The sequence below is a fragment of the Triturus cristatus genome, chromosome 1_1, assembly GCF_964204655.1.
Source record: "Triturus cristatus chromosome 1_1, aTriCri1.1, whole genome shotgun sequence".
Classification (NCBI taxonomy): domain Eukaryota; kingdom Metazoa; phylum Chordata; class Amphibia; order Caudata; family Salamandridae; genus Triturus; species Triturus cristatus.
Window position 1 is genome coordinate 472,837,358 of NC_140579.1, and position 27,116 is coordinate 472,864,473.

At 45.1% G+C, this 27,116-nt stretch overlaps 1 long non-coding RNA gene across 1 annotated transcript in view; it reads left to right on the forward strand.

Moving 5' to 3' along the window:
- Positions 1–26,759, forward strand: part of LOC146870437 (uncharacterized) — a 62,666-nt gene extending 35,907 nt beyond the window's left edge. Inside the window, exon 3 of the long non-coding RNA XR_014978054.1 lies at positions 26,517–26,759. This is a non-coding gene — a long non-coding RNA (uncharacterized LOC146870437). The remainder of the gene's footprint in view (positions 1–26,516) is intronic.
- The last annotated feature ends 357 nt before the right edge of the window (positions 26,760–27,116 follow it).

Here is a 27,116-nt window from a genome sequence, read left to right on the forward strand (position 1 = left end):
AGGTAAGTTTTAGTTAGTTAGACACACTTGATGCCGAGATGCTGATGCTATGCTTAGATGCTGCCCGATTTTGCCGAAATCTGACTGAAGAATCCAACACTAGGGAAGAATCGCGGCACAACCGAGGAGGCACATTTAGGAAGGGGTCCGGACGAGCCCGAGCCGGAGAGAGTAGCACCAGAGAGGGGTGTAACGCCGGCGTTACACTAGAAGAGGTCACCTTCCCGGTACTGAACCTGTCCTGAATTTTTGATACTCTGATGTCTAGGTCCTCAAACCATTCTAGGTAAATATAGTTCTGTGGTGTTATTCTCCGTATTTTGCTCTCTGTTCTTTCTCTCCTTAGGTACTGTCATCACAAAAATGTAATTAATATGAATTGATTTTAAGCTAACTGTACTATTTTTCCTGATGGAGAATTTTGGTGTATCTACGTGTATTCTGATTTAACTCACAAAATTATTAATTCAGATAAATCCTTAAAACTCCTACAGAGTCTGTGGTTCTTTAAATTAAAGGTTAACTGTGTAATTATTTCCTTCCTATTCTAATCTTCAACTAGATCCATCGACAAAGTACATTTACATAAGGAGACAGGGAATGGTAATGATACTGGTGTAACAGGTCTCCAGGTAAATCAAAATTGATGACCAGCGGATATTTACTAGTTCATTGAATGTATGAATGTATATGGGTCCAAATGAGAGTTGTGTGTATGTGTCTGACTAGAGCTGGTAAACTCCGCTGCATCAGTGGTATCCTCACCCCTGGCTATTACATACTTCTGTCAGATTCAAACAATAAATGCTATATGTTTTTCACATTATAACATTATTATTTCTTTTCAGTCAGCTCTTTGGTGAACTATTTATTAATGGTTTTTAGAAGTGGGCAAAATTTGTGCAATCGTTTTGCATAATAATTCAAAATTTCTCAGGAATTATGCAAAATTACGTCAAATTATGTGAATCGCAAAACCAATATTTAGCACTGTATTGTAGCACAAAATTGCATCCTTGTGTGCATTTTGGACACGAGGACTCATGCTGCACTAAAGAAATTGTGCACAAAACAAAAGTGTCATAAACAACAGCCACTTGCATTCTGGTTGTTCACGTTGCTCACGCACTCAAATATTGCAGCGAATGCAGCATGGCATACTGACTCCATTTTGCATAATGACTTCATTTAGCATAATGACTCCATTTAGCATAATAAGAGCACCACGCAAATCACGAAATTACATGAGATTGCACAGGCATAACAGGAATTTTACCCAGGGTTAGTTTTAGTCCTGGGTTTTGGTTTCTGACACATTGGCAGTTGGTAGAGCATAACCAAAACCTTGTCTTGGAGGATGGTAAGCGAAGGGCCAGTATCTGAGTAGATAGGAAGCTTTAGGATTGCTGAGCTTTTCTTCCTTCTTGTTGGTCAACTAACTGCCTTTAAGACAAAATGAGCCTCCAGCTTGGCAAGAGGATGGTGTGGAGGAAGGTGATTGGAGAATGATATGTCCATGATTGCAAATTAACTGGTAACTATAGAAGAGAGCAATGCTCGGTCAAATCATAAATACACATGCTGTATAATTTGCTTCAGAATATAAAATCGGCTGGGCGGAAATAATCTTTATTCTCAGTATTACCAGTGCCATGCCATAGATTGCAGCACAACATGCTTTAAAGGCTACTTACCTGCTCACTTCCACATCTTGGTGCTTTCTTAGGTTGGCCTTAACTTGCCTACAGCATTAAGGTTAGAGAATCAACATGCATCTCAGCTGTCAGTATGAGAACTGCTTTCAGGACTATAGTGTGATGGGTACAGTAAAAACACTATACTAAATGTATACCCTGTAAAACCAAAGTAGAAAAAATCTAAATAAAAGTAATATTGATTAAAGGGGGTAAAACGTAAGAAATACTGACTACTTCTGGGAACCCAATCTTGACTGCCTCTTAATGGATTGCCAAAGGTGATTTCTTGTGAAGCATAAACAATCAAAATGTAGGATAGCAAAAGGCCTTTTACTGGCCCTCGCCAAATAATATGGGGGTGTTGCCCTGAAATCACTGTAGTGACCGAAGGAGTTCTTTCAGGTGCATATTGTGTGAAAATAGCATTTACATATATGGGAATATGTAATTCCTCTCTAAATGGCATTTACTAATTTCTTTATAATTGGAGACTTGTGATGATATATAAAGAAGAGGCATCAGAACTTGACATCCAAGCTTGACTATTATATTGTTATTACACTCGAGTCCTGACATACAATGCCTGCTGCCAAAACCAGCAGCCAGGTGAATGGCAGGTGTTGGGTCACAGAGCGTAATTAAAGCTTGTGTTGAAAGCAGCAAACAGAACTTTTCTTTTCTTTCTTCTGCTCTATTTTAATAGCTTACAATGACAAGCAGAGAGAACATGTTTACCACTCCCTAGAAGGAGCTAGAATCTCTCTGGATGCTTCTGCATTTTTGTACACATTTGAGCTGTTGAAACAATTTTTTTAAAACTTGTATTGAATAGTTTCTACTATCTCTTTGCAACAAATATCTAACAGGATTTTGATGTGTTTAATTTTGCACTAGACATTTTTTTTTTATTCTTCATGTGTGCAAACATGCTCTCTCTTTCATATGAAAGATCTACGCACCAAAGTTTTAAGTGGTTTGTGTGAAAAGTGATGGTGTGACCATGTATATTATGGGATAAAGTACCCCCTGGTATACATGATAAGTCACCTCAGAGTTCCATAACCCTATAATGGAACTTGGCTTTCAGCCTCATTCCTCTCTATGTGGTTATGGAACGCCTCGGTGACTTGCAATAGCCTTATGATGTATAGAATGGGGTACTTTAACCTTAATATATTTTGAATACATCAAAAATTATTGAAAAAATGGATCAGTCAAACTTTGTGTGGGTGACCTGGTCTTTTATAGTGGAAAGTTGTAGGCCTCATTATGCCAAAAGTCTGTTGTGGAAGGCTTTTTTGCACAGTTTTGTAATCCCATTGTTCTTGAGGGTGGCCATGCTGAATATAAATCACAATTTTGGGCTCAGTTTATTTCACATTATACTACAATGTAACATGACTGTATGTTTTCTTCCCTTGCACTTAAACATGTGCACAGTTTCAAACTGGTGCACCAGGTAGATTCTGGGGGGATCAAGTAATGAACCACTTTCTGGAGGAACCACTCCAATCTGCTGCCTATTAGGCTTTCATAACAAAGCAAATGAACCTAAATTTTAATTTAAGGTGGTGAAAAGACGTGATAAAAGTGGACTTGGGTCCCGGTTGGCTGTGATTAGGCAAGTGTGCCTGGAGCTCTGTCTAAATGATCTTGTCCAGTTCATTCTGGGTTCTTTCGTTCTTAGAGGTATTGCTGGTTTAGGGAGGGTAAAGGGTAAGCTTAAAACTGGGGAAGATGTTAGTTTTGACTCTCCCTCTTTCTCACTTGGGGTAAGGCCTAGATTTGGCTTGATGTCTTAACTCTGCTTTCTAATCATACTTGCGTTGGAGGTCATGGGCTAAATATTGATGTAAGTATGGATTCATTAACCTCTCGATTTTTCCTTCATGGAAAGCTGGCAGTGATATTTTGTTATTTCTGGTTTCTTTAGCTATCTTGAGGAAAGCAGAAATTTACTGGTTCATTTTTGGTTTGTAATCCCCCCAAAGCAATGCTTATGTACTTTTTAGTCTGCAACATAAATGTGTCTTATCAAGTTCTCTAAATATGATTTTGTGCACTTTGAATACCATTTGCATTCAAAGACAACATGGGCAATATTTTAAACTGGATCTCCAGTTGTTAGACCTGCCATCCTTAGGGTGGTCTCTCCCCCAACCTTTTGCCTTTTGCCTCCCATTTCTGCTGTATCTTTTTGTTAGCGTTCAGACTCTGCACACTTTACCACTACTGACCGGTGTGCATGTGCATCACACCTAATACTTGGTCAAATTGGTATGTACACAGTTGGCATATTTAGCTTACTTGTAGGTCCCTTGCAAAGTGGTATACCATATACTCAGGGCCTGTAATCTAAATGCTACTAGTGGGACTGCAGCACTTATTGTGCAGCCCACAAATGTATCTTTTTCAAACCTGTCTCAGACCTGCCATTGCAGTTTACTGCCTCTACAACTTGGCACTTAAAACCCCTTGTCCAGCGTTAAACTCCCAATTTTGTGCACATCAGTCACCCCTAAGGCAGGCCCTACATGACTTTAAGGGCGGGGCGGGGTGTACCTAAAAGGCAGGATATGTACATTTGTGCTTTACATGTTCTAACAGTCACAAACAGCTGCATTTGTTTTTTCACAGTTGTGAGGACAATGTCTCTCATAGGCTAACGTTGGGAATTCCCTTATACCTTGTTTTGTGGTAATTCCCAATCAGAAAGGAGTAGCTTTTATCATGCTTGGTATGGTTGGAATAGTAATGATAAATCCTATTTTATGGTGAAGTTGAATTTATTGCTACTGTTTTAGAAATGCCACCTTTAGAAAGTGGACATTGCTCTGCTCTTAACTTTGCTCTGCGTGCCTGCAACCTGCCTCCAATTCACATCTTGCCTGGGTGTCAGCTACACTTTGTCCATACTCTCTAAACAGCCACAACACAGGAGAGGCTGGGTGTGACTGGAGATACATCTGCATTCATCTGCATACTGATATCTTTCCTGGGCAGGGAAAGAACGAGGTGGCTTGCACTAATATTTGATAGATTGTGACGTCCGCTCTCACAAAGGACTGATTTACCCCCTATTGATTGTCTGGAGCCAGGACTGGGGTAAAAGGGACCCTTGTGCACTTCAAAAGGCTCTATTGAAGTAGTCACCCCAACCAAGTTAGTATACTACTAGACCTGAAGTAAACCCTGCTCAAGTAAAGGCTGCTGCACTAGGAGAATTGACACTTTGCTTGGCCGGACTGTTCCCAGGAGTTGTTGCCCTCGTTTGATGAGCTGCCCTGCTGACTGCTGATCTTTTCCCTACCAGGAAGAACTAAAATACAGTTCCAGAGTGAATCCAAGGGCTTCTTAGCCTGCCTATTGATCTCTCTGTAAGGGCTCAGGGTTATCAAAAACCTTACCTCTACACCTCTCATAAGTACCTCAGTAGTGTGAAGCTCGACCGGCTTCACAAGCGTCCCACTACAAGATGGTAACCTGATTGACAGCATTCACAAGCAAAGATCTCTTTTACCAGAGAGTACAATATTGGAACACGGTCCCCCACACTGTCTGACAACAGGGAGCCTTCGTGGCCACCCTACGATCACAGGTGAAGCTGGCGACCATCCGCTCTATGCACCTTCAGGAGAGGGTGAATATCAGACCCCACCCGCAGTCCAAGAACGCAGATCTCAGCTGGGGCCTGCCACAATTGCCTGTTTGACACTCTGCTCACCTCATTTGGACCTGAACAGTCCTGATGACAGTATGCGGTGCACCTCGCCATGAAGGTGTGATTATGAAGGTAGTTTCTGGCCCGGTGCACAGTTGCAGTAGTGAATGTGTACTGAACTCATTTGGACCCTGTTAGAAATGGGATTTCTGGTTGGCTAGGGCTTGTGCCTAAGCCAGACAGAAACCACCACTCTAGTCAGGGCAAGGGAGTTACACGCTGAATATAACCCCTGCTCATCCCCTTGGTAGCTTGGCACGAGCAGTCAGGCAATGTGGCAATGTGTAAATTGTTTGCGCAACACACACGCAGCAGCAACACACTAGGTACACCACAAAAGAAACTCCACACAAGGTTATATAAAAATAGCCTTTGTATTATCCAAAACACATTACAATAGTAATCACACATTATACACTGTGCCAACTGGCACTAGGTAATATTTACAGGGGATTATATACAAGACAGGGACAATCGGGCCACTGTCAGAACCATCACAATGCAGGTATTAAATATAAAACACAACCAGTAACTAATGGTACCATAATGACCTCCGCATTATCACATTAGGCATTAAACATATCCTGTATGACATTAGGCATAAACACATTCGGCCCAAACCTCATTAGCATAAACACATTACGCACTAGGCCTCACCAGCATAAACACAGTATGCAATAACCACCTAAGCATAAATCACATTAGAGGCATGAAGCAGGGCACATAAATCACATTTGGCATATACCTCACATAAATCACATTAGGGAATAAGCATCACCAGCATAAACACAGTATGCCCCAATCACAGCCTAAAATGACCCCCAGGCCAACTGGCTTTCCTATAGGGCTCAAAATGCCCTCTGTCCAGAGATGTCAGGGTTCATAATTTTTAGTGCCTTCCACTGGCCCTCTGGCTGCCTTGGCAGCAAAGACAATGTGCGTGATGCACTGGGGGCGGGAGGTGCATCTAACCCCTTCCTTGACATCCAAAGAAGTGCCCCTTCGCTGCTGCTGCCCGCGCCCTTGCGGTGCAGCTGTGAGAAATGACCGAGCACTGGCACTAACAGTGCCTAGGGAGCCCTTTTCAATGGGGCCCTCCCAGTGCCGCTCTCGGCACCACAATGCGGCCCAAAACGAACTTAGCACTGGCACTAATAGTGCCTGAGGAGCCCTGTTCACCGGGCTCCTCCTGTGACAATCACTCGACCCCACCCTGTGCCCTCTCCAGCCCCACTCACCAGGGCTTGGTTTCCTGGGCAGCCGACAAGGCAATCAGGCAGGACTCCTCACACGCAGCTGCCCGCAACCAGGCAGACGGTGCAGCTGCTAACACTGGCCTAGTGGGTCACCGGCTTGCCTCTTTGGCACCTGGGACCGGCCTGTCACCACCGTGGCCTAGGTTCCGGTAGAAAAAAAGGTAAAGGCTCAGCACAACTCACCACTCCTTTCGGGGCCGAGCGAGAGCAGGCGCTGCCGTCCTCCTTTCTTCGGCATACGCAGGGCTCTCCTGACTTCACCCAGGCCCCTCCTGGGACTTCAATGAGGAGCCCGCGAGGCTCCGGACTTCCTTCACGCAGCTCCCACCCACTCACAGGAGCTTCCTCTGCTGGGCTTTAGCTCCGCCCAATGTCAGACAGCTTTGCCTGACTTCCGGGTCGCCGCACGATCGCAGCGGCCAGTGGCTCCTTTCCTTTGGCAGTGCAATGCGGGGTGGGCACACGCTTTAGATAAAACACCACATGTGGGGTGGGCACCCGTCTTTAAGATGCGCATAAGCATGGTGGGCACCCGCCGTCAGCACCACAATGCGGGGTGGGCACATTCAAACTTTCAAAAGCTATTTCTTGTGGCATATTTATTGGATTTTTGTTGTTTTGATCTTATTTTGTATCCAATAAGTAAGCATTCTGTTTCTAAATCTGTGTAGAGTCTTTTTGTGTTGTCTTCACTGTGTTGCTGTGTGTGTGTTACACAAATACTTTACACATTGCCTCTAATGATAAGCCTGCCTGCTCTGTGCCAAGCTATAAGAGGATGAGAACCTGTTATCTTTGGTGTGTAACTTATTTGCACTGACTAGAGTGGTGGGTTTTGCCTGGCTTAGGGGCATACCCTAGTCAACTAGAAACCCCATTTCAAACACTATTGCAAAGACATTCTGATTGTGACTTCGCTCATGCAAGTCAAAGTTCGTTAGTGAGAAGCTTCTGCACTCCTTCCTGCCATGCAGCTTGTGTGGTATGGTTGCTGCTGTGGGTGAAGTTTCAAAGTCCTCCATCCATGGTAAGTATTTGATCCTATCTGCTTTTTCGTTGCATTCTCGTTAGCTGAGTCTCTAGTATTGCCATTTTTGATTTTGTTTATAAGAATCATAGCCCTAAGAGAGGAAGAGTGAAGGAAACATCTCAGAGGAAAGATTCAGTTCCCTTACTCCTTATGCCACTTGCTCGTACTTAGAGTTTTTATTGTACAGGTTGAGAAGTCATCCAAGGTATTCATCTATCAGTGGACTGAGCATGCCTTGTTATGCTTGGCCTTGCAGGTTATCACCTTTTGCTGGTATTGTAGCTCGACAAGAGTAAATGTGTAATATGCTTGGATAGCTGGTGATGGAGAGCACTGATTTCCAAAGTTTCCTCTGCAAGGTTTCTGTGTGTGTAATAATATCCATTGTTGCTCATATTTTTGCTACACCGGTTGAAACTGAGTCAAATTTTGCTTGTGCTGTGGTTGGCACATTGGACATTATGTTACATCCAAAGTGGTGAGTGAAGCGAAGAATCTCCAGGGCAATCACTTCCAAGAGTCTCATGCTACTAAAGTGATGCTCAGATAGGTAAAGGTCTGTAGCCTTTTGATTGGTTGTTCTTCCAGGTAAATGTTTTTGACTTTGGATTTTATGAATTGGGAACTCCATGCAGCGATCTGGCTTTTTTCTTTTTTGCAAAACCAAAGGAAATGATGGACGGAGTGTTGAACATTGCAAGCACTCACCCCCAGTCAACTGATCTGGGTTTAATCCATCACCGTTCTTTAGCCCACTCTGCCACCCCAGATCAGACATTGCCATATGCAAATCAGTCTGACCCTGTGCCTCATGGGAACAGTCCAGCCCGAACTGCCAAGCCATGTCTTCCCTGGACCGGAAACAAGCTTCCTAGGACCGATTTCTGGCATTTCAGCCGTCTTCAGCCAGGCTTGCTTGAATCCAGTGGCAAAGTGAGCAAGGGACTCACGTCTGAGCATACCCTGCCAACTTATGGCGAACAAAGCAAAACCAAAGGAAATGATGGACGGAGTATTGAACATTTTTCTTTTTTGATCATGATGATGTATTTTTTTTTTTAGCAATTCATTGGTGCGGGGGGGGGGATTTCCGAGCCTTTGACGTGCGTGCCAGGAGTACTGCATGGTTGGCTATGAGGGGGATGGGGAGGGGTGTGTTTTAGATTCTTGGTGTATGCACAACTAGCTTCATTGGTGTGCTGGGGAGATTCTTTCTATATATGTTGTCCAAGAATGAAACAAATAGGCAGTCTTGTTTGACAGCATATTTGTTGGGGAATTTTGGAGTTAACAGCCGTTTGATACATGTATAACTTATGTGGATGCGCCTGTGAAAATGTTCCTGATAAGTAGAATTACAAAGGGCTTTAGAGAAGAGCCTTTGCATCTTAGCCAATAGAGTATTTCTGTCAATGCAGTCAAAGGCAGAGGAAGGTCTAACTCTAGTGAGTTTTGATTCAGATTGTTACCATGTATATGGTTGGGCTTTGCCTGAAGTGAACCCATAGGGCTGTAACTGTTTAGGATCTCAGAAATGCTGGGTTCATTTAGAGGTCAAGGGTTTCTGTTTGACCTCCATGGTGCTCTCTTTGGGGTTGAGCTTAGATTTAGCTCATCATATGTGCTTGTGCAGATAATGGATGCAGCAATGTTGGTCCTAAGCCCACTTGACTCTATAGTTTCAAGTGTCTTTCCTGGATGAAGACATTTCATTGCGTTCTTGCTAATTGTGATCCTCTAATACTGGGAGCATTCACTCAGCCATCCCATGCAAATTGATAATTTGCCTGTCCTATTGCACAGTACAGCTGCATCTTGTAACTTGCGACCTGGTAAATTCATGCCCTTAAACGTTCAATGCAAAGTAATGATTCCAAGCTCTTGGCCGCATTCACCGAGATATTTGGTGTCAATAATATTTTCCATGATTTTAATTTGTCAATTATTTTTTCATGAATGTCAAACTGATTTATTTACAAACCACTGGCAGGAAATACATATTCCGTTCTATATAAATGTAAACCCACCAGACATAGCAGGAATGGACTACAACCATTGAAACTGAGGTTATCAGTCACCTGTATCCATTACCGTATCCATTATCCTTGGAAATGCCAAAGTGTGCTCTGAAACTCTGATTGCAGCGCTTTTACATTGAAGGATTCTTTACATTTCACCCTTTCAAACCATAATGTCCATCATTAATGACTAAACCAAAAGACTATTTTCAAACATGTTTCCAAAATTTCATACTTTCTTTTATATTACAGAATTATTGAAAAATACACTTATAGCTAAACCAAGAAGTAGAGTCCATGACCCATATGCATACACACAACGAATAAGGTACAACCAATATGCACTGATTTCCACTTTTTATGCTATAAATTAATAATATGTAGATGCACACACACAAGAAGATATTTCGAAATACCGAGTCAGAAATTGACAAATGTACAAGGGAAGTAAAACATTTAAACCTTTCCCTCACCAAGGTCTTCACATGCCATGTTTTAATATGTCCTATGGGACGCACCAGAAAAACGTCAATGTGCATCACGTAAACACGTTTTAAACCCAAAAATAAATCTTGGTCCACAAAAAGAATGAGGACACATTCACAAGGTGTTAGTCTGACTACCCACAACAAAATAACTAGGTTTTTATACACAACTTCGATGAAGTAAATCCTTCATTTTTGGATAGCAGTTTTGAATTACCATTCAGACTCGGAAGCGGAAAAAATAAATATATGCATCTGCATTACTCACATAAAGTTTTCAGAGTGGACCGTAATAGGTAGATGTTGGACTTGGCCCTTTTTGCAGGGTCACCCCTGAACTTTTTGCCTTCCTCCTGTATTTTTTCTGACCTGTTGTTGCCTGTTTTATGACTCTGGGCACCTTACCACTGCTGATCAGTGCTAAAGTCCATATGCTCTCTATTGTAGATTGAGGTATGGATTAGTGACTCCATGACTGGATTATTTGATTTACTGGTCAGACCCTAACACAGTGCACCATGGGTGCCCAAGGCTTGTAAATCAAATGCTGCTAGTGGGCTTGCAGCACTGGTTGTGCCACTCACCAAAGCAGCCTGTAAAGTGAGTCTCAGGCCTGCCATTGCAGAGCCTATGTGCAGTCCGGTACTGCCATGTTGATTGGGCAAGTGCACCCACTTGCCAGTCCCTAAACCTTCCCTTTTCTTCATATCAGACACCCCTAAGATAGGCCCAAGGGCAGGGTGCATTGTAAGTAATAGGTAGGACATGCCCTGGTGAGTGTGGCATGTCCTAATAGTGAATTACAGCTGTTTTCGTTTTTCACTATTGCAAGGCTACCTGTTCCCCATAGGCCAGAATGGGGGGTTTGATTATAACACCTTATAATCCTAACTGACCCAGTGAACATGGTAGCAATTCAAGTTTAGTATTCCTGAACTTAGAATGATAAAAAACATCTTTTAGTAAAGTTGGTTTTAATATTCTGTGTTTGAAAATACCACTTTTAGAAAGTAGGTATTTTCTTGCTTAACTATCCAAGTCGTTTGAGTGACAGGGGCTGGGGGATTCCAGGAGACAGGGTGAGTCAGTACAAGGCTGAATAGAGAGATCTGCATGTAGAGTGGTGGGAGGAGTTGCACCAGGGACCTGAATAGGGCTGTGCCTGCATTCCACAATGTCGGTTCCACCTCCTGTGGTGCGTCTGATGTCCCAGGCCCACACTGTCAAAGCAAAGAAGGAGTCCTGTAAACAAAGTGATCCAAGACTGACCAGAACTGGTTTGGACTAGGCAAATGGACTCAGGAGAGTGGTGGGGAGTGGGTGTGCGAGGCACTGGATGGCGAGGTGAAGGATAGTTTGGTTAACCCCTCTTGGGGGGCTGTGTTATCCAATTGAGGGAGAGCATATTGTAAGTCCCTATTTTCCAGAGCTATGCCAACACCTGTAGGAAAGTGACCCCAGGGAGCTCACCAAGGAGACAGACCTCTGGCTGCGTGCTAGAGGATCTGAAGAGGTATCTGGGGGTGATCCTAAAGAAGGTGGCTTAGGCTTCTCCCAACCAAGTGTGGTGGGGGAAGAGGTTCAGAGCAGCCCAGCTAGGTCCCAGTGTAGTGGGAAGGGTGTAGGGACTCACGTCCTGTCTCAGTGGAGAAGGAGTGAGTGTGGGGCTGCGTGTCCCCAAGTGCCCGAAACCCAGTCTCAGAGCCTGGATGATTTTTTTAAGGGAACACCAGGTGGGGAGCCTAGTCTGTCCTGAGGGCATACCCGTTGTGCGGGATCCCCTAGTGTCTAGTGAACTGGGAGTGTCTGTAAGCAGGCCTCCATCCGTTCCGGTGTCTGGCAGTGCCACTCCTAAGTGGAGGGTGTAGAAGTCCAGATTGAGGGGTGAGAGGGGGAAAGAGTCCCCAGTGAAAGAACCAGGGGGTCAGGGGCCAGCCAGAAGGGCTGTGTCACCGGTGAATGACCATAGTGAAACCACTTCTGTCCTGGGGGATCTTCACGCACTGCCAGAGGGACAGGGGTCGGGAGATCTGCGCCAGGCAGACTGTCACACGACACATGAGTTATGTGTCACCCTCGGGGGCATATGTGCTCCCAAAGATGCCCTGGTGCGCCGGGCGAGTGTTCAACCGCAGGGGTTGGTCCCTGGGTTAGGAAGTCAGGTTCACATGTTGTCTGACCTGGAGGGTGGGACAACTGTAAACAGGGTCCTGAGCGGTTTGTCTTCTGGGGGTACCGCTCCTGATGGGAGGGTGCAGTACTCTGGAAGAGGGTGCAGAGGGAGGGAGTCCTCACCTCTGACCCCGGTTCAACTGGAGGGTTTAGACCCTAGTTTGGAGCACCAGGTTCAGGGTGTCCCCTCTGACCTGGTAGCCCAGCTGCAGGATAGAGCCCCTGAACTGGTGGGCAGATTGTGCAGGACACCTGGTACAGGTACCCTGACAATTCTGGAAGGGGGTACCACTCCAAGTGGGAGGGTACAGAGCCCCAAGGAGGAGGAAGACCAGGTGTGGGAAAGCCCACCCCAGTCTCCTGTCCAGCCGCCGGGTACAGGCCCAGGGCTGCTAGGTCAGCATCAGGATGTCATACCTGACCTGACAGGAGGGAGAGTGGACAAAGGGTGCCAAGCACCTGGGGCTACTGCCCCCCGCTCTCGTATGCCACCGAGGTTTGAGAGCCCTGAGAGGCATAAGGCCTGTGTCTCATCACTGACTACTGTCAGTGGCCACTGTGGCTTGCTGTCTGTCTGTTCGGACACACCTGTGAGCAAGCTCAGGTTAGGTGCTGCACAGGTGGTGTACACAGGTGAGGAAAAGGGTTCCCCATGGGTTATCTTGGTGGGCCCTGAGAGTATGGACAGAGGGATCCAAATGGGGTCCGATTGGCGTAGAACTGGAATATGCCCGTGCTGTTGCGGGCCAGGGTCCATGTTCTATCACCCAAAGCAGGGAAGCCCATCAAGGTAGTGATTGGTCTACCCTGCGTTTTGGCTGGAAGGGGGTTGTGTTGGACTTGGCCCTTTTTGCAGGGTCATCCCTGAACTTTTTGCCTTCCTCCTGTATTTTTTCTGACTTGTTGTTGGCTGTTTTGTGACTCTTAGCACGTTACCAATGCTGATCAGTGCTAAAGTTCATATGCTTTCCATTGTAGATTGATGTATGGATTAGTGACTCCATGACTGGATTATTTGATTTACTGGTCAGACCCTAGTACAGTGCACCATGTGTGCCCAGGGCTTGTAAATCAAATGCTGCTATTGGGCTTGCAGCACTGGTTGTGCCACCCACCAAATCAGCCTGTAAAGTGTGTCTCAGGCCTGCCATTGCATAGCCTATGTCATTTGAATTTGTGCCACTCCATTCTCAATTGACAGTGTACTTTATATATTGTGTTGACTTACCACTCTTTGACAATGTGTTACAATTTCAACAATGTTTTTAATTCATTTTTGGTATGGTTGTGAGTTCGTTTGATGGATATGAAAGTGAATGAATGATTTTCAATTTTTTCCATTGTCTAAAAATGTAATAAATGCTAATTTCTTTATTTTTGATAAATTTATCGTTGTTCTTTGGTTCTTTCTGAGAATTATTATATATGTAAGAGCATTAATTATGGCCTACATTTTGGTTGCCTTAAATCTGTGCATTTATTGCAGAGCCTATGTGCAGTCCGGTACTGCCATGTTGACTGGGCAAGTGCGCCCACTTGCCAGTCCCTACACCTTCGCTTTTCTTCATATCAGACACCCCTAAGGTAGGCTCAAGGGCAGGGTGCATTGTAAATAAAAGGTAGGACATGCACTGGTGTGTGTGGCATGTCCTAATAGTGAATTACAGCCATTTTCGTTTTTCACTATTGCAAGGCTACCTGTTCCCCATAGGCCAGAATGGGCAGTTTGATTAGAACACTTTATAATCCTAACTGACCCAGGGAACATGGTAGAAGTTCAAGTTTAGTATGCCTGAACTCAGAATGATAAAATACATCTTTTAGTGAAGTTGGTTTTAACATTCTGTGTTTGAAAATACCACTTTTAGAAAGTAGGTATTTTCTTGCCTAACTATCCAAGCCTGCCTCTGCTAGGTTGTGTATTCCTTGTCTGGAGTTTGAGTGACAGGGGGTGGGGGATTCCATGAGACAGGGTGAGTCAGCACAAGGCTGAATAGAGAGATCTGCATGTAGTGTGGTGGGAGGAGTTGCACCTGGGACCTGAATAAGACTGTGCCTGCATTCCACAATGCTGGCTCCACCTCCTGTGGTGTGTCTGATGTTCCAGGCCCACACTGTCAAAGCAAAGAAGGACTCCTGTAAACAAAGTGATCCAAGACTGACCAGAACTGGTTTGGACTAGGCAAAGGCCTCTCTGCCTTCAGAGAACAATGAGAATATGAGTATAAATACTGGGGCCCAGACCCCAAGACTTTAGATCACTTCTGGGAAACAAGAAGAACCTTTGCTGAGGAGAGGAACCAGAGACAGAGACTGCAGGAGAAGACTATCCCTGTGCTGTGTGCTGTTTGAGGCTTGGCTTGAAGTGGTTACCTGATTGCCAAAGAAAGGAGAAAGGACTTTGTGCTACTTTCATCAACTTGTAAGAAGGTCTCCGAGGGCTTGAACTAGAGCTTGCCTCCTGCCTGAAGTCTCAGGGATACAAGACATCACCAACCAGCTACCCTGAGTTCTCTTGCTGGGAATCTGAAGTGCCTGCTGTTGAGCTGGGCCTTCTGAGAGACTGTGTGTCGCTGGAAGCGCGACTCAAGACGAAGAAGCGTGTTGCCGCCGCAGCAGTTGTCGTTGCATCGCTGAGGAAGCGTGCCACTGCTGACGCTGTCGCCATTGCATCGCCCAAGCGCCTCGCATCACCGGAGAAGAGTGTCGCCATCGCAGCAGATGCCGTTGCATCACCGGAGAAGCGTGTCGCTGCCGCAGCAGCTGTTATCGCATCGCTGAGGAAGCGTGCCGCCACTGCCGCTGTCGCCATCGCATCACCGAAGCGCCCCGCATCACTGGAGAAGAGGGTCGCCGTCGCATCACCAGAGAAGCATGTCGCCGGGCCTGTCGCGGTTCAAGAAGATTCACTGAGTTGCCGCATGGCCGTCGGGCGTGCACGCATCACCCCTTCGTTGTCGCAACATCAAGAAGACGCCATTTTTGTCCATTGCACCAGGTCGTCATCACGCCGTTGCTAGTCGCATCACCACAGAAGCGCAGTAAGAGACCGACGCATCACCTCCCCACACGGTGAAGAACTGATGCATCACCTTCTCTCCGGTATGGAACCGACGCATCACCGTTTCTTACGCAGCAATAGGGAACCCACGCATCACCTCCCCTGAAGCAAGGAACTGATGCATCACCGTTCTTGCATGTAAGGAACCGACGCATTACCATCCCTGAAACTCTTTTGTTTATATCGCGTTACGCATCCAAAGGTACACTGAACGCTAAGTGTCGCATTTACCATCGAATGAGAAATAAGCTATTTCTACCATTTTTAAAGTATAGTATTGTGGATTTTTGACGTTTGTGGTCTTATGTTAGGCCTATATAAATATACTTATTTTTTATAATACAACCTGTGTGGTGTCCATCTGTAGTGTTGTCACTGTATTACTACATGTGTTCACAAATGCTTTACACACTTCCTCTGAGATAAGCCTGTCTGCTTGTGCCAAGCTACCAAGGGGGTGAGCAGGGGTTATTTTAGGAGTGTACCCCCTTACCCTGACTAGACGCAAGGGCCCCTATTTGGTCAAAGGTACCTACCTTTGCCAACTAGAGACCCCCAAATCTAACAGTAGAGATTAGACACTTATGTCAAAAATGCTGTATATAATCACAACAACGATTTTGACTGGGGTGTTTTATGTGCATCAATATTCATGACCTGTATGATAGCCTCCTCTGAATAATAAATAGCGGTATAATAAAGTAGATTTATTTCCAGACATCCAGGAAAATGACACATGGGGTCTGAACTGAACTGAACTGACACATCCTGAAGATGGATTGGGCTTCTGAATGCTTAAAGTACAGGGTTCTGGAAGTACACAAGCCATCACCTTATGCCTTGCTATGTCTGAGCCAGTGTTTAGCTCACTTAAATATTATTTTATTGATCAAGTCGGACCTGCTGGGTTTCAGTAGAGAGTGAGAGTGAGAAAGAGAGAGAAGAGTTTGTGTGTGTGTGTGTGTAAGTGTTGTGTGTGTTTGTGTGTGTGTGTGATCCTTTTGTGTACAGAAAGCTAGATTTCCAGTGAGGCATAGCGTTTCCAGATGGATGTGTGTTAAACTGCGCAGAGCAAGGGCTGCTTGCATGTGAGGCACAAACCACATTCTTCCAGTGTGTGATGAAACTGTGTTAAATATCCTGATGTGTGGTTCCTGCAATGACACCTGCCCCCAATCGCTTCCACTATAAAAACATGACCTCAAAGAGGTCAAACTTGCTTTTGCTTGAGTCTAATACCTCCATCATACCTACCCCACTTCTTCTCTCCAAGTACCCTGTAGCATTTTGTAAACTGTATTAACATTTCAGCCATAATTATTATTATATGAAAATGATATTGATTTTTATATTTTTTAAATGTGATAATGTCTTTTGTATATTCAACGCTGCACCAAACTTGCACAACTCTGTAAACTTTGCAAAGTTAGGTATTCAACTTTGGCATGTTCGTTGATATAGTTTTAAACTAGGCAGTGGTATTCTTAATAGAGACTAGGCGCTTGTAGCGAGTACACCTGATATTAGTGACGTCCTAAATCAGTGGCGGTGCTCAAGGGTAGGGGAGAACCACTAGCCTCCCAAAAGGATTGTGGTCAGAGCCACAAAGGTCAACAACAAAGGTACCCAAGCACACGCAGAAATAAAGTTTACAAAAATTAATGCGTTAATTAGAACATGTAACACAATAAGTGAATCTCCGTTTCTTTCTTCAATTTAATATTCATGTTCTCATAGTAAGTTTGCAGTCTTCACAGTGGTTTCCAAGCCAACACGTGTTTCGTCGCCTCTAGTATTATTGTACATGCGACTTGTTCACGGCTGAACACTGTCTAGTTATCAATCATTTATGTATGACGATAATTCCAGGTCATACAGTCAATCGACGGGGGGGGCCCAATCCTTGTAAGGTAGACGTATTTCTTCTGTAGCTGTGCTCAATATTTATGTAAAGTTCCCATCTCCGAGTAGTGGAGAGTGTATCTGTTGTCAGCAACTGCCCCCATCCGCGTCTGGCTCCAATTCGAGTTGAATTGGAGCCAGACGCGGATGGGGGCAGGATTGGGCCCCCCCCCGTCGATTGACTGTATGACCTGGAATTATCGTCATACATAAATGATTGATAACTAGACAGTGTTCAGCCGTGAACAAGTCGCATGTACAATAATACTAGAGGCGACGAAACACGTGTTGGCTTGGAAACCACTGTGAAGACTGCAAACTTACTATGAGAACATGAATATTAAATTGAAGAAAGAAACGGAGATTCACTTATTGTGTTACATGTTCTAATTAACGCATTAATTTTTGTAAACTTTATTTCTGCGTGTGCTTGGGTACCTTTGTTGTTCGTTGATATAGGCATGTATCAAACAGGTTAGAATTTTGTCCTGATGGTGTTAATAACTCAGATTCAAATATCGGAGAGAGGTTGCATGTTTGCCGCAGCAAACATCCTTGTATAAAAACAAAAATAAATAAATTATGGGAGAAAGACTGATTTCATTTTTAGCATGTTTTGTTTCTCTATTCACATATATTTAATTCCACTGTTTCGTATTCTCAAAGATAGCTAGTTTAAGAAAACAATGAGGGGCATATTCACAAGCCCCTATTGCCACCACAAAGTCACTTTCAGTGAAGTTGGGGTGGCGATTGGGGCCTCGTCTTATTCACAAGGCGCTGCCTTGTAAATAGGGCCCCTTTCACGCTGTGTTTAGCTTGAAAGGGGCGTGCAGTGGGTGTTGTGGTGGGCGTTCCACTGCAACACCCATTGATATTTACGCTGCCCCCTATTTACAAGGGCAGCGTAAATAGGAGCTAATGCCAAACGTAAGACCAGGTAAACCCTGGTCTTAAGTTGGCGATACGAGGAGAAATGCTTTAATTCTCTTCGTTTGTGCATTTTCCATGTGTGCTGCCTTGTGCAGCCACATGGAAAATGCAAAATGTCATGGTTTGTTTATGTACAGATAGGTGTCTCTTCCTGCACATAAACAAACCTTTTTTTTAAAAATGCCGTTTTGTAACTTACTTGTGTGCTGCATGAAGCAGCACACATGTAAATTACAAACTGGCATTTTAGGTTTGTTTATGTGCAGGAAGGGACACCTTCCTGTACATAAACAAACCTCCCTGCTAGCAGACACCCTTGCACTCTGGTGCAAGGGTGCCAGTGTTGGCGCTAAATTGTGAAACCTAGCACCATCGCAGGGGAAAAAGCACGGCTGCACCATGTCCCTGTGAATAGGGTGCAGCCTTGCTTTTCCAAAGTGGCGGAGAGAGGCATTAAGCCAAGAAGGCTGACGTCTCTCTGCGCCACTTCCTTGTGAATATCCCCCTGAGATTTGAGAATAAGCCAATATCGAGCTTTTCTTAAGGTATGAATTTTAACGCACCTCCTACCGAGACATTGAGACAGGGCCACTGGAATTATTTTAAATTTTGAGGCTGTGGCATTTTCCACATGAATACGGATTTAATGCATTTGCCACATAATCCATCATTTTCGCAAAATGTTCAAATTTTACCCCAAAAATGTAGTTTTTAGCTTAAATGGATTAGATGTTACTAAAAAAAAACCAAAGAGAATATTGACGGCCATTTTATGTATGAGAAATGTTTACACGTATTCTGTTCCACTGACCAACAGAGAAGGTTTCACACAAGTTATATTTTTTCTGGAAGGTAGAAAGGACACGATCCTCAAAAGTGTCTATATAGATGACAAATACATTGTTACTGATTAACATATTCGACATGGTTTGTTGAACTTGCATATACTTCAGTATGTGCAAATACGGTGCCCTTAATCTCACATTATGCCATCTAATTTGTCTTTTCCTCCCTGATAAATTACCTTTCTTTTCTGCATAGTTTGGTCAACAATAATCACTTTATTTAGTCCTAGAATATCACATAACCTAGAGAGCCCAGGTTGTAGTCCAGGTACTGAGCTGCAAAATAGAAAAGAAAATATTTGCCAAACCGAAACGAATTATAATCTTGCTGCAACCTTGTGTATTTCAGTGACGCAATCGATTACATATCTTTTAGTACCTAGTGAAAATTCTCATGACGATCCTGCAAATATGTGTCAAAATCTGTTTTCATAGAACCATGGATGTATGGACATCATTTGGGGGTTGCATAAGGCTGTCCTTTGCAACCCCTGGCTTCAGAGGTGGCAAAGTCAGTGGCAAGAACAGAAGGTACACTGTCCTGTAATGTGAACTGTGTACTTTCTGCAGCTCCAGCTGGGCACTGAGGCATTCAGCTCTTAGCTCGGTAAAACAAATACATATATGAGTCTCCTGAAAATAATCATGAAATAAAAAATATGCATTTTTAAGCAAGATGCTACAGATATGTATTATTGTGACACATGACAATTTTTGTGTTTCAATAAAAACCTTACATCTGTGTTGTAGTGAGTGATAATGCCTTACAAGTGATGCCAATCAAAGTGTATTAAGAGTGTTAAAGAGCAATTAATGCCAATAACATCGTTACCATTGGTTTACATGAAGAAATTATGGCTAACAACATTACTAATGTTTTTAAATCTTTTTGTAAATCTTTCTGTAATTTCCGAAGCATTTTATGATTGAGGTGTACATTAGGGAAACTATTAAATCATCAGCCGTAGAAGAATCCAAATTTGGCTTCACAGTGATGTTTTGTGTTTTTTGTGGAACTGTATTGTCCTCTTCCAACAAATAAATATTGTTAAGCAATAAAAACAGATGCATGTTTAATGTTTATATGAATGATATCCTACTTAAAATGTAGGTAGTTTATAAAATAGACATTTATTTGTGTTAGTAACTTGTGTTAATATGTAATTGTGCGTCAAAGAGTCTCTGAACATCAGCAATTTCAGTTATTGCGATGTCATTGGGTTTAAGCTCATGTGAACTCACTAACTGGGAAGATTAAGTGTCAAAGATCATATGATGTCATTTGTTGTGATGTTATTTAGTCAAAGGGTGGATATGTTAAATCACTTCCGCTTCCCCTGGCATTTTGGCGAATTGACGCCCATGCATGGATGTTATTTGAAGTATGATATTTTCATCAGCCGAATACTTGTCACTATATGAAGCTTCCATTCGGAGTTATCTAATAATTTACAGTCTGCCAACATCACTTTTTCAAGGGCACAACGGCACGTTTTGTTCTGTACCTCAAGGACCAGCAAGGCACGTAGCTATGACACCAGCAATAACAAACACAGGACACTCAAATAAACAATCATCCAGAAAAGCCAAGGTTATAAGTCCCTTGCTTAATGGCTCTGGAGATGCCATACAGTGCAGCATTTCAGTGCAGAGCACAATAGGGTTGAGAACTCGAAGGATAGCTTTGTGAGTAATGTGTTTAGTAGGCGACACAAACAAGCACCATTCTGGTGTTGATGAAAGGGATTAGGCTGTTGCACCCATGGAACTTCATTTACTAACACAATGAAATTGTATGGTGTTGCAGAAGAACCGTTGATAGATTTATTTGTAACTAATTTTAGCAGTGTATTTGAGATTATACTTTATTTATCCTGTTGCATACTTATGGAAACTTATAATGAGATTTGTGTATTACCAACAGAACGAGGAATTCAAAAGTCCCACTACCATATGTAGCATAAACATAAGGGCCCTCCCATTTGGCTAATCATCAAATTGATCCAAAATGATCAATTCCATGTCAGGACCAGAGGCTTTAGATCATGCTTTATCTCTCTTCGCTTTATTTTACCAAACTCCAAGCAGCCAGAAAGATAATCCAAGAATTATAACCATTACATGAAAAAACTACAACTCCCTACATCCAGGGAGGAAAGCCAAGTCCATAGTCCATCAACAGTTTCCACCATCCATAGTACATAGTCCCATGTTTGTCTTTCCTCTTCCTCTTTCTTCGCTGCTTCACAGCCAAGTTAAGTTGATTTTTCCCTTCTTCTTTCTTAAATTGCAGTTGGGTTACTGATGCTTATGTTTACGCTATTATTCTTTTGCATTTGGGTATGCGCGTTGTTGTGTTTGCAGGCATTGTGAATTTTCATTTCTGATTCCCTAATCGGCCGCGTGAGCGTTTTCCGCTCCTTACGCGGCTGCCCCCATGCTGGTGTGGTGCTTTTGAAGTCCGCTAGAGGAACTCACTCGACTCGTCGCGGTTCCTCAGAAGAGGAGCCGCGCGGCGAGAGAAAGGAGTGTCAGACCCTTGTCCCCGTCTGCCTCACTTTTACGCCTGTTTTAACGGGTTGTATTCCATACGCTTTTCTGTGCCTACGCCCTGGCGGGGGTCCGTATAGCGGGTTTACCCACGTTTAACCCGCGCTCGCGAGTGCAGTATTGCACATTTGAAATACCGTTTAACGGTTGCCTGCGGCAGCGCGCTCGAGCTCAGTCTTGCTGAACTGTTGGTAGGTTCCTAAACGCGCTGGGAGGCAGCAAGCCCAGTCAGTTATACTGAGGGCAGTAGTGCGTTTTTGGGCTAGTGCAACTCTATTGTGACCCTTGGGGTTACCCATAATTGCGCAGCCTTTCAGCCTGCCCCATTGGTTTGTCCAGCTAACTGGCAAATTGATAGTGTTCTGCACGTTTTAAAAAGGGTGTATTTTTTTCCTGCTTTTTATTTCACAGTTTTTCCCATGGCATTGCCCCTGACTCCCTTTAGCTATGGAGGCCCAGTCTGAATATTATGAGGAGGAGGTCCATGGATACTTACCCTGGAACGATGATTTTTATGAGGCGGTGGATTCCTCAATCTACCGGGTTGTTAATGAGGTGGTTGGCTCCATGGAGCAACGACTCACTGATAGAATTGTCACGGAGTGCGCTAAATTAGAGGCAGCGCGCACGGAGCCCCCTGTCACCTCTGTTGATCAGACTGCGGACTCCCTCCCTCCACCACCCAAGAAGCAACGCCCTGAGGGGGTGGATGTGGATGCTTTTGCGCGGCTTAAGACCGCGTTCCTGTCTAGGGTGGCGCTGCCCGTCCCCACGCCCCCACTGGCAGATCCCCTACAGGATCTCCAGGATACCCATTCCCCTGGGACGGACAATGATGCTACTCAGGTAGCTACGGATGAGGAAGCGGGATCCTCTCGTCCTTGGCGCCCAGTAACTACCCCCTCTACTTCCATAGCTCCTGCAGAGGACTCAGACATTCTGAATCCCGACGAAATTATGCATCCCCGGTCTGCGGCCTGGGTCCCTGGCAATAAGGTAGCCAGGTTCGTTGCGGGTCAGCTCCGCAAGCCCCTCGAGAAGGAAGCTCGTGGTTGTTTACAGGCGGAGTGTCCTAGACCCTCTTTGGATGACAAAATTGCTTTCACGCTGGAGTTGGATCCTAAAATGGCCACCTTTCTGACTAAGTACATGAAGGATCCCAGGAAGGGCATCGACAGACAGATCCTGACGGTCCTGTCAGGAGAAGCTCCTTGATGCTATCGAGCCAATGACAAAAATATTGGATATGGCCAAAGAAGCCAAGGTCCCCTATCTCCCCAGAAGTCCTTTCCAACTGGGCCCAATGGGCTATTATCTTAATGGGCAACGCTAATTGTGCCCTGTCCACCGAGAGTCGGCGCTCGCCGTTAATTAAACTTGATCCTAAACTAGAACATTTGGCCTCCTCGGAGGCAGGAGCCACGGCCCAAGGGGGCCTTTTCGGCGACCCCTTCATTAAAGAGTTAGGCAAATTCGTCGCAACATTTACATTGCTGGACAAGGCCCAATCCAGTATCAAGCGGGTCTTCAACCAGCGGGATTTCCGCGGGGCCGGTCGAGGCAGGGGCCACTCGTCCGGCCGCGGGTCCCAGCAAAACCCCGCAAGGGAACAAGGCTCTGGCCGCGGGCAGTATAATTCTACCACGAATTACACCAACTTTTACCCGACAAGAGATCAACGCTTCAGAGGCCGCGAAAACTTCAAGGCCAACGCCGGCGGAGGAAATTCCAACGGTAAGTGTGATTCCGGCATCACAAGTCCGCATCGGGGGTTGGCTAGGGGCCTTTCGGAATGCGTGGGTGGACATTACCTCAGATGCATGGGTCCTTCAGACCGTTCAGGTTTTTTATATAGAATTTTACGACAACCCCCGGCAGAAGGTTCCTTCTCGGCCGCTAACGTTCAGTTCCCTCGAAGCACAATTGATCGACGGGGAAGTCGCCGAGCTGCTCCGCAAAGGTGCCATTTGCCGGTCAAGTCTACACCCACACGGGTTTCTCAGCAACATTTTTTGTGGTGGACAAGGCCGACAGGGGCCGGCGCCCCATCATCAATCTCAAGGAGTTCAACGGGTGGTTGGTTTACCGCCATTTAAAGATGGTGGGGATCCATTGCTCCGCGACGTCCACCTGCCATCTGATTGGATGGTGCGGTTGGACCTAAAGGACACCCATCTGGTAGTTCCCATTCACCCGCCTCACCGTTGGTCCTACAATTTCGTTGGAGGGATTTGGTGTATGAGTTCTCGACCCTTCCATTCGGACTTTCCTCGGCCCCTTGGTGCTTCACCAAGGTGCTACACCCAGCGGTGGAATTCCTCCGCGCTCAGGGCATTCGCATGATCATGTATTTGGACAATCTGCTTCTTATGGCGCAGTGCCCTCGGACCTTAGCCACGCAGCTTCAGCAGACGGTGACTCTTGTGCAGAATCTAGGCTTCATTATCAACGAGGCCAAGTCGGTTCTCGAACCTTCCCAAAGGGTGACCTTTCTCGGTTTCGTTGTGGACTCCGTCCCGGCGACTTTAAGTCTACCGTCTCGAAAAATGGCAAAGATTTGGCACAAATTGCGCCAGACGATTTCCAGACCTTACACCTCATTACGGCATCTGGCACGGGTGGTGGGACTTCTCTCTTCATCGATTCAGGCGATCTTCCCGGGCCCTCTACACTACCAAGCTCTTCAACGCCTCAAAGCGTACCATCTGAGGAAGGGGAGGTCATACGATCATTCGGTTTCCATCTCGGCAGAGAAGAGATTGCATGGTGGTTGTCACACATGGAGACTTGGAACAGATGGGCGATTTTCGGCTCGGTTCCAGACCTTATCATAGAGTCAGATGCCAGCAAGTCAGGCTGGGGCGCTCGGTGCAGGGATTTTTCCAATGGAGGAGCTTGGTCTGCAGACGAGCAGAACCTTCACCTCAATTGTCTAGAGCTTCTGGCGGGCTCCTTTGAGGTTCGGTGTTGGACCAAGGACAGAGTGCAGTGTTGCGTCCTTTTGAAAATGGACAACATCTCCGCAGTTCAGTACGTCAACCGTTTGGGAGGCCCCCGTTCTCGGACTTTGGCAAATTTGTCAAAAGACTTTTGGGGTTTCTGTCTGGATCATCACATTTCGGTCACAGCGGAGTACCTTCCGGGTCAGAGCAATCAGATTGCAGATTGGCACTCGAGAAATCTTTGCGATTCCAGTCACTGGAAGTTGGATACTCAGATCTTCCAATGGGTCAATTCTCTTTGGGGCCCCTTTTCGGTGGATCTCTTTGCTTCTCACCTGGACAATCAGGTCCCTCGGTTCTTCAGTTGGAGACCGGATCCGATGGCTCTTGTCATGGATGCCTTCCTTCAGGACTGGAACGCAGAGAGAGGTTATGCGTTTCCTCCCTTTTCTATGATAACGAGAGCGGCGGCCCAGATCCGTCGACATGAGGCGGAGGTGATCCTGGTGACACCTTGTTTGAGGTCTCAAGTTTGGTTTCCGGTTCTTCTGGAACTTTCTTGGGATTTTCCAATCCCACTCCCCCCATGTCCTCACCTGCTTCTGAGTCCAGACGGGAGGCCGCATCATCTAGTCACACAGGGGCTCCTTCACCTCATGGTGTGGCGACTTTCAGGCAACGTTGGTTGCTGCCGAGCCTTTCGAGACCGGCTGAGGATCTCTTGTCCAAGGCTTAGGCAAATAGTACCACGAAGCGTTACCGCTCCGCCTGAGTGAGATTGGTTCATTGGTGTCTTCAAAGGAGTTTGGATCCCGTGGTCGCAGGCATTGTACCCATCTTAAATTTTTTGGCAGACTTGGTGTCAGACGGGCTGGCATATCGCTCAATAAACGCGATCAGATCGGCAATCTCGGCGGGTCATGTTCCTCTAGACGGAGTTCCGGTTGGTGAGCATCCGCTAGTCTGCAAGCTTCTGCGAGGTATCCGGCTGTCTTTGCCTCCGGAACCTCGGTATTTGGTCCTCTGGGATGTCAATCTTGTTTTGAATCTCTTTTTGTCTTGGCAACCAAATAAGTACCTTTCATTGAAAAAATTATCTTCTAAGCTGGCTATGCTTTTGTGCTTAATCTCCTGCAGGAGGGATTCTGACGTCCGGGCGTTGGATATTTCGGCAAGAACTTTTTCTCCTGACGGAGTCGTGTTCACGGTCGGACGACGTACTAAGTCTCACACCCCTATGATTTCATACCCGGCCTTTCGAGAGACCCCAAAATTATGTGTGGTAGAATGCCTAAAGGCGTACGAAGAATTGACCCAGGAATTCCGCCCTCAGGGCGAAAGACAACTGTTGATAGCACTCAAGAAGCAGCACAAGGCTGTTTTTTCTCCCACAATAGCTAGATGGGTGCGTTGGGTCATGCAAGAGGCGGGTATTGACACAAAGCAGTTTGGTGCCCATTCAACCAGAGGCACTATGGCTTCTAAGGCGTTTGCGCTGGGAGCGCGCCTAGAGGATTTAATGCGGGCAGCAGATTGGTCTTCGGACTCTACGTTCAAAAGGTTTTATTTTAAACCGGTCCTGGATGTGGCTCATTTAGTGGTAAGTAAGCTTTAAACTAGCATGATCTGAAGCCTCCGGTCCTGACATAGAATCGGAATTTGCCAAGCGCAGTGAGGGTAAGTTCCAATTCTATTAAGGACACGGAGGCGAGGATTATCCCTCCTGGAGCAAGATGGTGCGAACCCACCCATATTGGAGTAAGTAATCACTTCCTGGTTTTCATAGTGGTATTAGGAATTGTTCATTGCTCTTCATGCTTCAGTCCTTGTGCAACGTTTGCCACATTGTCAGTTATGTGTTGCTTTGGGTTTTTATCACCCTTACGTTGTCTTTGTTCTTCCAGGGAGCGATGGGTCAAAGCAGGACCAGTGATGATTTGGCGTGACTCGCGCGAAGAAAGAGGAAGAGGAAAGACAAACATGGGACTATGTACTATGGATGGTGGAAACTGTTGATGGACTATGGACTTGGCTTTCCTCCCTGGATGTAGGGAGTTATAGTTTTTCACGTAATGGTTATAATTCTTTGATTATCTTTCTGTCTGCTTGGAGTTTGGTAAAATAAAGCGAAGAGAGATAAAGCATAATCCTCGCCTCCGTGTCCTTAATAGAATTGGAACTTACACTCACTACGCTTGGCAAATTCCAATTCTACACGTGCCAGTTGTAAGGCAAAATATGAAAGGGTAATTGAGAGCGTATTGCTTTGCAAAATCATCAAATGTGTGAATAGAAGAAAAATACGGTTACATGTATAGTTTTTAGTTCTGTTCTTGTTGGGCCCGTTATGGTGCATTTTAATTCACTGGATAAAAATGATTGTTTTGCGCCACCAAATAGGCTCAAAAAGAGCATCTTTATGGGAATTAAAACTATGAATATTTGATTTGATGATGTCTCCAGTGACTGTGAAATGACTTGCCTCTCAAAATAATGCTTCCTGA